Below are 12,465 nucleotides of genomic sequence, written 5' to 3' on the forward strand. Positions count from 1 at the left end.
GAATTCTTCACTGCACGTTCACAGCGAACTCGAACACCGCGACCTTCAAGTCATGAACACCCCGAATACCACGAATGGCCTCCACAGAACCTCGACTATGTCGATTTGAGTATGACACCACCAAAAAGGTTACCTTGGTATTCTTGGTGTGAGAATCTAGAGTGTGGGCTCTGTGTGGACTTGGTTAGAGGATGAGACCGGAGGAGAACAATCATGCAAACGATTGAGCAAATGGGAGATGTCAAAGCATATCGTATAGGATAATGCCCAATCGTCTAACAAAAGCTATGCGAATGTTTAACTCATCGTCAATTGAGAGTCTATCGTGTAGAAACTCTCCACGATCGTCTAGTCTCTCCAAGCTATTGTTTAATAAATCTGATTTACTTGACAACCTTTCTATGAAAACTTTCCGAGATTGGAAATCTCAAATCAACCTTTTGCAAATCTTATTAAAATTAGGAAAACATTTTTCCTTTTATTTCACGGTTACCATGAAACCACCAATAACCTTCTACTCAATTGGTTATTAAAGAAAAAAAAAGATAATTATCCAATAATTAATATCATTATAAATATATATGATAACCAACTTACCATACTATATTTATAACCTATAGTTTTAATATTTCATCTCATGAAACATATAAACAATAGTTTTTTTTTTTTCTATTTCATGGCACTTAATGTAAATCTCATTTATATTAATCCTCCACTTGATGTATCTCAAACATCATAACGATCATATCACATATAATCGAATTACCTCTTGTCAATTTGAACATTTCAAATCAACACCAAGAACTGATCCTCAACTTGAATCCATTGAGCTACCAAGGGACCTTATGAACCTATAGCTTGAAGCTCCAATGGTACGTGAATAATTGACTAAACTCTTTAGTCACGGGATCCACCATCCGTTAACTGCCAAGCACTCCACTAAAGACCAACAAATGAACTTTCCTTACTACAGATATATTATGTGTCCATCTTAACCAATCAACACTGCGATAACCCTTCATAGATCGCTCGTAAGTATGGCTCGATCAATAATCGTTATGCCCCTGTAGTTACATCTAACTTCTTAAGCACATATAATCACTCCAATGAACATAAGTCATAGTCCTACTATGACTAAGTCCTCTTTTTCAAAGAGAAGTTGTAGCTACTATGTTTAAGCCCCAGAATCAACCCTTAAGGGAACAATCTATCTACTTATCCCTGCTTCGAGGAAGGAGTGAATTTCATCTTGTGTAACTAAGTTTCCAGCTCCTAAATCAGACAAGTCCCCAAAAAGGTAGGCATGGGCAATTTGGCCACTCTCACTCATATTAATCAAAAGACCGCCCTTAAAGGCAGGAGTTCCCAAAACACTCAGGATTGAGGTCATGTCACCTATGATCGTTTAGGTGAGATGTAAGTCTCTAGTACCCACGGTGTTATATACAGAGACGAATCATCTCATGGTCCGGTCTTATACAAACTCTTGTATAGGACACTCCCGCTCGTATGTCTCCACATGAATGGTCAGGATCTACCATCTGTAGTAGTCTACAATACTTACAAACCCCTACAAAGAAGGTCGTATCTGTAGTGTCACGAAGATCAAGTATCCCATCTTAATCCTTATACTACATACCTATTTAGGTTATCACTTAAGGCATTATCCACTTGTATATCTCATATACATGCTTAAGTTTACATATGATAACAATGGAGCTTTGTTTATTGGATATGAGTAAATGCCAGAATGAAATAATACTTATTTTATTCATAAACAACATGTATATTACAAATAACAAGACTCCAGGAGAATTAGGACATCAGTCCCAACAAACAAGATCATTAAGCATTCCAATTCCTTAATTTTGACATAAAAATAAGTATGTTCAGATGGTATTACGAGGGTTTCATTACATAACTTTGAAGATCCTCTTCAAACTCGAAATTGAAGGAAATCAGACATGAGGATTTCCATGAGCAGCGGAATGATTGTTCTAAATTCCATTTGAAATTGAACACTAACAATTACAGTCAAGAAACGAAAACTTACAGGTCATGCACAATTCGAAATTACAACATGCTTTACAATAAGAGCAAGGGATAAAGTATCATATCTTTGAAGACTCATGCTTCAAACTCCCTCGATCACGAATGCTCATTCAGTCTCCAAGACAGCAACACACGAACGCTCGAACACAACGACCACAACACAGAACGATCACAACAAACACGAACTCAATGATCTCCAAGATCACGAACCCAACAAACGACCTCTAAAACCTCGAACTTAGTCAAGTTGAGTAAAACACCACCACAATGGTTAGCTTGATATTCTCGGTGTAAGAATCTAGAAGTGTGGGCTCTGTGTGGACTTGGTTAGAGGAAGAAACTGGAGGAATAACAATCGTGTAAATGATTGAGCAAGTGGGACATGAGAAGAGTCTATCATATAGACTAATGCTCAATCATTTAGAAGAAGGCAAGCTATCGTATAGCAAAAGGTCTGCGATGGTTTAGCTACAACCAGCTGAGTGAATTATCGTGTAGTGTCACTCCACGATTGTTTAGTCTCTTTTTCAGCTATCGTTTAGTGAAAACAATTCTCACTTGACAGCGATCCGTGAGTTTTTCCAAGAATAACAACTATCTCAAATCTATTGAATTTAGGAAAACATTTTTCCTTTTATCTCATGGTTACCATAAAACCACCAATAACCTCTTATTCAATTAGTTATTAAAGAAAAAGAGATAAATATCCAATAATTAATATTATAAATATATATATGATAACCAACTTACTATATTATATTTATTACCTATAGTTTTAATATTTCATCTCATGAAACATATAAACCATAGCTCTTTTTCTATTTTATGGTACTTAATATAAATCACATTTACATTAATCCTCCACTTGATGTATCTTATACATCACACCGATCATATAATATATAATCGAATTTTCTCTTGTCAATTTGAACATTTCATATCAACACCAAAAAACTGATTCTGAACTTGAATCCATTGAGCTACCAAGGGGAACTTATGGACCTGTAGCTTGAAGCTCCAACGGTACGTGAATAACTGACTAAACTCTTTAATCATGGGATCCGCCATCCGTTAACTGTTGAGCACTTCATTAAAGACCGACAACTGCACTCTCCTTACTATAGATATATTTTGTGTCCATATCAACCAATCAACAGTGCGATAACCCTTAACAGGTCGCTCGTAAGTACAGCTGGGCCAATTGAAGGATCTCATATCTAAGAGTTCCATTAGCGCGTTCGGATCGCTCCGATCTTACCGTGAACGAAATACATATAATACATTCAAACATACAGTTATACAAACAAACTTTAATTATCAACATGCTAAGAATAAGATAAATGACAAGGGAGAGAGTTTCTGCCAGTTGAAGACAGTCTTCACACTTCGGAACTCCAATGCAGTGGAAACCTCCATACGATCTACCAACGTCCAGTGGAAGCGTCGACTGGAACAACAGTGAACTCACAACCGCAATGGGGACGACACCACCACTAAAGAGCCCTGGGTATTCTCGAAGTGAAAATCCAAAGGGTGGTCTTTGGTGAATTTGCTAGAAGAAGAAGGAAGCACGAATCATGTAGGCGATAGCAAGTGGGAGGGAAAAAGACGCTATTGCATAGCAGAAATGCTTATCCTTTAGGAGAAGCTACACAATTGTGTAGGTTTTACTGAACGATCGTTTAGTAAAATCGGCACACTATACGATCGTTTAGAGAAGCTATCCGATCGTGTAAGAACAAGTGTGCGATCGTTTAGGCAGAGAGGAGCTATCAGCGATCGTTTAGACAACACTAGTGCACTCTCACTCTTTCTTTTGGACGATTGAATTCCGGGCAATTCAAAATGAAAACATTTTTCATTTTAATTCATCGGTTATAATAACCGACGGATCCCACTTACCCACGTCCGAACGTGAAAATTGGCTTAATTATCATATAATTAACCAATTAAAATATTAATAAATATAATCATATTATATTTTTATCCTATAGTTTGATATCACATATCTACTATAGTATTTTCACTTCTACTTGATATAAATCATATTTATATCTAAGTTCCTCCAAAATAATGTATCTCATACATTTAGCCAATTATATCATATATAATCGAACTTTCTCTTGTCAATTTGAACATTTCAAAGGATCGCCCTCAATGGCGGCCTGGCCACTCACACCCATACAAATCAAATGACCGCCCTCAATGACAGGAGTTCCCAACTCACTCAGGATTGAGGTCATGTTACCTATGGTCATCCTAATGAAGTGAAGTATCTGTCATGAATAGTGTTATATAACGAGACGTTAATACTTCGTGGTCAGGTCTTATACAAACTCTTTGTATAGGACGCCCCTGCTTGTATGTTCCCAACACGAATGATCAGGATCGGACCATCTGTGACAAGTCACAATACTTGTAACCATTCCACAAAGATGGTCGCATCCGTAGCGTTACTAGTATAAGGTTTCCCTCCTATATCTATATACTACAGACCATTTTAGTTATCACTCAAGACATGATCCACTTGTATGTCACCACACACATGCTTGAGTCATATACAGATAACCAGGGATTTTATGTTTATTGGTTTGTGGTAAAACAAATAAAATAAGTAACTGAGCAAAAATACAAGATGTGGAGTAAATATCATATATTAACAACACAAGTGTTCGTACAAACTATTTACAAACTACAGGACACGAGACTTTAGGGTATCAACCCCAACACCAATAACGATTATGCCCTTGTAGTTACATCTAACTCCTTAAGTACCACTCATCCCTCTAATGAACATAAGTCATAGTCCTACTATGACTGAGTCCTCTCTTCCAAAGAGAAATTATGGCCACTATGTTCAAGACTCGGAATCAACCCTTAAGGGAGCAATCTATCTACTTACCCCTACTTCAAGGAAGGAATGAATTTCATCTTGTGTAACTGAGTTTCCAGCTCCCAAATCAAACAAATTCCAAGAAGGCAGGCATGTTGAGTTGGCAATTTGGCCTCTCTCACCCATACTAATCAAAGAACCGCTCTCAAAGGCAGGAGCTCCCAAAACACTCAGGATTAAGGTCATATCACCTATTATCGTTTAGGTGAGATGTAAGTCTCAAGTATCAATGGTGTTATATAAAGAGACTAGTCATCTCGTGATCTGGTCTTATACAAACTCTTTATATAGGACACCCCCGCTCGCATGTCTCCACATGAATGGTCAGGATCTACCATTTATAGTAGTTCACAACACCTGTAAACCTCTACATAGCAGGTCGTATCCGTAGTGTTACCAGGATCAGGTATCCCTCATCAATCCTTATACTACAAACCTATTTAGGTTATCACTTAAGGTATGATCCACTTGTATATCACATATACATGCTTAAGTTCACATATAATAACCACGGAGCTTTGTTTATTGGATATGAGTAAATGCCAAATAAAATAACTCATATTTTATTCAAAATAATGTGTACAGTTTACAAACTACGAGACTCTCGGAGAATTAGGACACCAATCCCAATAATCTCCCACTTGTCCTAATGTCTTGGGAGACTAATGTACAATACATGATAAAGACAAGTACAATATACAATAAACTAGGGCATACACTATAACCCAGTATCATCTCCCACTTGCCTTAGACAAGATAGTGCATGTCCCGCAGACCGACTCTCCAGGTGACCCTCGAACCCTTTAGCCATGAGAGCCTTTGTAAATGGATCAGCTACGTTATGCTCCGACGCGATCTTCGTGACTATCACATCACCGCGATGCACAATCTTCCTAATCAGGTGGTATTTTCGTTCTTTATGCTTGCCTCGACGATGACTCCGAGGTTCCTTCGAATTTTTCACAACCCTATTGTTTTCACAATAAAGAGTGGTCGACAAATTCATATTTGGAACAACTTCCAAATCTGTAAAGAATTTCCTCAGCCAAACAGCCTTCTTAGCTGCTTCACAAGCGGCTATGTATTCGGCTTCCGTAGTGGAGTCCGCGATGCATTCTTACTTGGTGCTACGTCAAACTACAACCGCTCCATTCAGAGTGAACACTGACCCCGATGTCAATTTACGAGAATCTCTATCGGTCTGAAAGTCAAAGTCTGTGTATCCTATAAGGATCAAATTCTTATCTCCATATATGAGCATGTAGTCCCTCGTTCTCCGAAGATACTTGAGAATCGTCTTGGCCTCCATTCAGACATCTAATAATGGATTGGACTGATATGACTGAAAATCACTACTGCATAACAAATGTCGGGTCTGGTATACAATATTGCATACATTAAGCTTCCAACAACTGAAGCATAGGGAATCCGTCTCATCTTCTCAAACTTTTGAGGTGTCATAGGACACAGATCCTTAGATAAAATGATTCCATGCCTGAAGAGTAACAAACCCCTTTTGGAATCCTGTCGTACCTGAACAACATTTGATCTATGTACGATGCCTGAGACAAGGCTAACCTCTTGTTTTGACAATCTCGAATGATCTGGATCCCTAGAATATATTGCGCCTCACCCAAATCGTTCATTTAGAACTGGGCGGCTAGCCATTTTTTAATGTCAGTCATAAACCCTACATCATTTCCAATGAGTAGGATATCATCCACATACAATACCAGAAAAGCTACTAAGTTGTTGATGATCATCTTCTAACACACAAGGCTCATCAATGTTCTGATCAAAGTCAAACGACTTTACCGTATTGTCAAATCTAATGTTCTACGATTGAGACGCTTGTTTCAGCCCCTCTTTTGATCTGGAACTACAAACCCCTCCGGTTGAGCCATGTAGATGGTCTCCTCAAGATTACCATTAAGAAAGGCAGTCTTGACATCCATTTGCCATATCTCATAATCATAAAATGTGACTATAGATAGGAGTATCCTGATAGACTTCAACATGACAACAGGTGAGAAAGTTTCCTCATAATCCCCTCCCTCGACCTCGGTATAGCCTTTTGCCACGAGTCTAGCCTTAAAGGTTTGCACCTTTCCATCTACACCTCGTTTTCGCTTGCAGATCCACTTACACCCTATAGGTTTTACCCCATTAGGTTGATCCACAAGCTCTCAGACTTGATTGAAGTACATAGACTTCATCTCATGGTTCATGGTCTTAATCCACTCATCCTTGTCAAAATCCTTCATTGTTTGCTTAAAAGACAATGGATCCTCGATCAAATAATTAGAAATGACGTTTTGGGCTTCAATCAAACCCATGTAATGCTCCGATGTATTCATAACCCACCCACTACGTTGAGGCAGTCGCAACTCTTGAGTTGGTTGACTAGATGTACCAACCTCAACAACTCTTGTTGATCTATCGGTCTATTCAACAACCCTTGTTGAACCCTTAGTAGTCCCAGTCTCACCAGAAATCTCACGTAAAATAAGCTTACTTCGTGGTTTATAATCCCTGATGTGGTCTTCTTCTAAGAAGATAGCATTGTAGAAACAAACACTTTGTTTTCACTCAGATCATAGAAATATCCACCCCTCGTTTCCCTAGGGTAGCCTACAAAGAGGCAAACTTTCGAACACGATTCCAACTTCTTTGGGTTAGTCACATACAAGTGGGTCGGACACCCCCAAATCCTGAAGTGGCATAAACTACCTTTATGGCATCTCCACAACTCAAAAGATGTTTCAAAAATACTTTTCGAGGGAACGTTGTTCAAAATGTAACATGTAGTATCCACTATAAAACCCCAAAACAAGTCTGGAAGATGAGCATAACTCATCATAGACCGAACCATGTCCAACAAGGTTCTGTTTCTCCTTTTTGATACACAATTCTGCTGAGGTATACCTGGGGTCGAGAGTTGGGATGTAATTCCATGTTCTATCATATAGTTATAGAATTGGAGATCCATATACTCTCCACCACAATTAGATCGTAGTGTTTTTATCTTCTTACCTAACACGTTTTCAGCTTCAGCCTTATACTCCTTGAATTTGTCAAGGGCTTCAGACTTACATTGCATTAGGTATAGATACTCGTACTTTGAATAATCATCCATGAAAGAGATGAAATATTCATACCCACCTCGAGCCCTAACACTCATCGAACCATAGAGGTCAGAATGTATAAGCTCCAAGGTTTCCTTGGCTCTGTAACCTTTTCCAGTAAAAGGTCATTTGGTCATCTTGCCTTCGAGGCATGATTCACACACCGACAACGAGTTTTCTTCTAAAATCTTTAAAAGTCCACATTTCACCAACTTCTCAATCCTATTGAGGTTGATGTGACCTAACCTTAGATGCCAAAGATCGACATTTTTCTCAGGAGAAACCTTTGGTCTTTTAGTTGTCGTTGTTGTACTGAACATTTCAGTATTAAACAAGACTATTAAACAAGACTTTTATGACTACCGGCCTTAGTACATACAAGTTACTTTCCACTGAACCAAAACCAATCTCCATCCCATTCTTGAAAATAAAAACTTTACTCTCAGAAAATGAGACAGTATAACCTTGTTCAATGAGATAAGAAACCGAGATTAAGTTCCTCTTGATATGAGGAACTACAAAAACATAATCTAGTAACATATAACATTCCTTATCCAAAAATAACTTCAGCCTGCCTACAAAAACATTTGAAACAACCTCACCAGTACCGACTCGAAGAGTCATCTCTCCCTGTGGTAACGTTTTCCAGGAACTAAATCCTTAGTAAGAGAAATTGACGTGATTAGTAGCACCTGAATCAAGGATCTAGACAGAATCATCATTCTCTACCAAACATGTCTCCAAGATCAATAAATCATGATTACTGTCTTTAGACATCCTCCTCTTTTGGAGACTAGTGGGATCAGTATCAGAACCTAAATAAGCTCCAAGTTCCATTTCAGAGAACATTTCTCGTCGATGAACATTAACAGAGTCAACAACACTTGCTTTCTCTTTCTGGAGTTTAACTTGGGAACTAATACTACTGGTGTCTTTGTATCCATCCCTCTGTGCTCGAAAAGTAAGAACTGGTGTTCAAACAAATCTTGCAACGAGTTCATGATCTTACGTGCAATGACCATGTTCTCAACCCTTTTGGCTAAAGCATCAGGTATGCTAGCCAATATGTGAAGTCAGACCAATGAATTAGCATTCATCCACACTTCATATGCATTACAAACACTTTGCGGTGCATCAAGGGTCGGGACTTGAGGACATTCCTCAACTATGATAAACTTGAGGTCGTTTACCACGAAATACGTTTTACTAGACTCTTTACACTGTATGAAATCGGTCAAATTAGAGGCATTTAACGAAAAATCAAACATGCTGCTGAAAACAAAAACACATCGACCTACGTTAGGTTTTAAGAAAATACTCGTTGAAAAACATACAACATCCAATACGGTTTAGCAAAACTAACATGAACCCATGTGACATCTAGTTTCGCAATGATGCTCCAAAGTTTTAGGACAAAAGCCGCTGAAGGGTGGCCAATTTATCCCTCCTCTGAATTGAGCCATTCTTGACCAGCCATTAATACCAGAACAACTCTTGTTCCTATAACGACTAGCCATCATTGATTTGGTTAACAAATCGTTAACTTGCATAACAATTTCCCAAAAGTGTGACCCACCATATTAGGCTCTATAGTTCCGTCCCAAGCAGCCAATCCAAAGGGGAAAAAATCCAATTGGGGCAAAAACTAAAGTGACCCTATCCATTTCTAGAGTTCACCTTGATATTGACCAACTGCACAAAACCCATCCGAAGGGGGACGCTTCCAAGGCGCCACGAGAGAGTGCAAGAATGATCTCACGGTGTGAACCAATGAAGGAGGCAGTAGGACGTGTTGACAACACTCTTCACCCACTTACTATAAACACTCTCTCCGTCTATCTTGATATTGACTCATGAAAATATCATCCGAAAGGGAATACTCCCAGGCCACAACGAGCATGAATCTCACGGCGTGAACATTCAGGGAGAAACGTGAGTGGAACCATTAACATATCAGATACATCTTTTCCTCACACTGAGTATTTTATAACCTAGGGTTTAGTTTACTTAGAAAAAACATGGTTAAGAATTTTAACTATGTGACCTTTTAGGTTTGCCCAAGAGTAACATTTACTTTGGAGAGTTGAATAACTTTTGATCATCATCCATTAAACTCTTTAACGGAATCTTTGACCAACTGTCGCATGCTTGCAGAAAATCTATCTAATAACCTTTCCATGTAGGTTCCCAGATAGAGGTGTTCATTTCCGTCAGCTTAAATACCCAGCCTAGACAAAACCTGCCTAAGACAAAAGGTCCCTTATAGATAGATTTAATACAATTTTAATCTTTTATGCCAATCAATTTAATCCTATTAAACCGATTTAAAAAGATTAAACTTAGGTTGTTAATCCCATTAGAACCTTGAACTTAGGTCTATCTCAATCCAATTTTAAAACCCTTTTAAAACATGAGTTCATTTAAGTCCGCATGCAACTCTTTCTTATCAATTTTAGTTCTAATTTCTATTATAATGCTTATAAGAGAAACATCCAAAACCATTCACAACACAAAGAAAACACATACAAGGCATTCATAATATTTACAAACAGCCTAATTGTCATGCTCCATGCATTGTTCATTCATTGCTACTTTTATATAACTCTTATACAAAACAACAACGAACCAAGTAAACATGCTTCCATTCACCTTTATACTATAACACTTATAATATAAAGATGATGCATGAATATGCTTTCTGCATGCATAAATATACTCTTATATTTGAAGATGCATGTGCATGCTTTCTTGTAATTTCAGCGTGTCATATTATAACACTTATAATACATGATGTATGAATAATTGCACAACCTAAGGTGGGTTTTAAATCTATATGTCATACATTATGACATATAAACCACATACATCTCATGTATATTAAACAAAAGTTGATGAACCAGGATAATTAGCCTTAAATCCTCAAGACTAAAAGCTAACTATTACATAAGCAAAGAGTCTCCGGTTCAAACAGGTGTACCAGGTCTTGAACCGTCCGCGTCTCCACTGATCGTGTACCAAAACCTCATGATCGTCTACACGAAAGAGTAAATGCTTTAATCAATCGTTTACCAACGCTTCTAGAGTTAAACGATTGTTTAGCAATGATTGAGTACCTTTTTCTAAGCAATGAAGCATGAGGTATGCAATCGTGCAGTGCGCAACGCATAACACAAACCTTTAACGATCGTCTAAACGACAACGATGTGGTGAAGCACAATCGTCCAAACAATCGATGAGCGAGCACCTAAGTATCATATACTGCGTGATCGTGTAGTCAGTAACTATACGATGATGCTAACTACATGATCANATGAGCGAGCACCTAAGTATCATATACTGCGTGATCGTGTAGTCAGTAACTATACGATGATGCTAACTACATGATCATTTAGTATGCGCGCCTTTTATTAAACAATGAGCATCATATGCTCCCACTCGATCGCTTACCTCCAGCGTCCACGCGATCAGGCAACCAATGCTACACGATAGAGTAAACGCTTTACTTCATTGTTTAGTAAATACTACACGATCGCATAGAAAAATCTACGTGATCGTTTAACAAAATCCCAACGATCGTTTACCTTAAGCTACATAACATGACTAATTATTGGTCTTCTTCTTCGCTGAGAACCGCATCTCCATGCTTCGAAACTTCATCAAGAACGACTCGACAAACTTAAACACTTTGAATTATAGACTCGATTGCTTGTTAATTATGCCCAAAAACAAAGGGGCTTTTGCAAATTAACACTTTGCAATCAAAAGAAAGCTTTAAACATTGGCAATTAACCCGTAAACATTCATCAACGCCATCCACAAACGCATTTAACACTTAAACGGAAATGCAGAAAACCCATTACAACTATAAAAGAAGTTTAAAATAGAAATGAAATTTGGAATATCAGAACAATCTGTCTCTGATACCCCAATTGAAGGAAATCAGACATGAGGATTTCCATAAGCAGCAAAATGATCATTCCAAATTCCATTCGAAATTGAACACTAACAATTACAGTAAAAAAACTGAAACTTACAGGTCATGCACAATACGAAATTACATCCTTTACAACAAGTTCAAGGGATAAAGTATCATACCTTTGAATACGCATGCTTCAAACTACCTCGATCACGAAAGCTACTTCAATCTCCAAGACAGCAACACACGAATGCTCGAACACAACGACCGCAACACATCACGATCATAGCAAATACGAACTCAACAATCTCCAAGATCACGAAGCCAACGAACAGCCTCCAAAATCTCGAACTCAGTCGAGTTGAGTAAGACACCACCACAATGGCTACCTTAGTATTCTTGATATGAGAATCCAGAAGTGTGGGCTCTGTGTGGACTTAGTTAGAGGAAGAGACTGGGGGAATAACAATTATGTAGAC

This window comes from Benincasa hispida, chromosome 5 (assembly GCF_009727055.1).
Source record: "Benincasa hispida cultivar B227 chromosome 5, ASM972705v1, whole genome shotgun sequence".
NCBI lineage: Eukaryota > Viridiplantae > Streptophyta > Magnoliopsida > Cucurbitales > Cucurbitaceae > Benincasa > Benincasa hispida.